This window comes from Pseudorca crassidens, chromosome 11 (genome assembly GCF_039906515.1).
Source record: "Pseudorca crassidens isolate mPseCra1 chromosome 11, mPseCra1.hap1, whole genome shotgun sequence".
Classification (NCBI taxonomy): Eukaryota; Metazoa; Chordata; class Mammalia; order Artiodactyla; family Delphinidae; genus Pseudorca; species Pseudorca crassidens.
This window is the reverse complement of record NC_090306.1, coordinates 40,840,208-40,840,780: the sequence shown is the minus strand read 5'-3', so window position 1 is coordinate 40,840,780 and position 573 is coordinate 40,840,208.

Genomic DNA, 573 nt, shown 5'->3' with positions numbered 1-573 from the left:
GGAGAGGCTGAGTAAAATGTCTGAATCATTACAATGTCTGATCACATAACATAAAGAAATTTACCAACATTTTGGTCACTAATAGGTAACAGTGCAGCAAAATTATGCTTTAAAAGTCTTTCACACTCAGCCATTAAATAACTATTGGAGAACTTTGGATCCAATTCATAGAAAATCTTACATAATACCTGCTTCCTTCATAGTTCTAAACCAACAGAAGATGACATATTCTTTCTTTCCTCTCATTTATTTATATGAATCAGAATCAGACTTTTAATTCACAGAAGGTAATAAGTATACAAAAGCACCTACAGACATTTTGTATATATTAATTGAAAACATAAATTTATTCCATTACCCTAAAATTCCCCTGACAGGGTTCTGAGGTAGCAATCTGGGAGCTTTCTGAAAGGCAAGTCTGATAATGCCTCTCCCCAACTTAAAATCCTTCAATAGATTCCCACTGCTCTAAAATACAGTTCTGACTCTTGAAGAGAGTCTAAAAATGACTGGATCCTTACTGCTTTCTCCAGCCTTCATGCCTCACCCTATTGTCAAACCATGGCGTGTTCT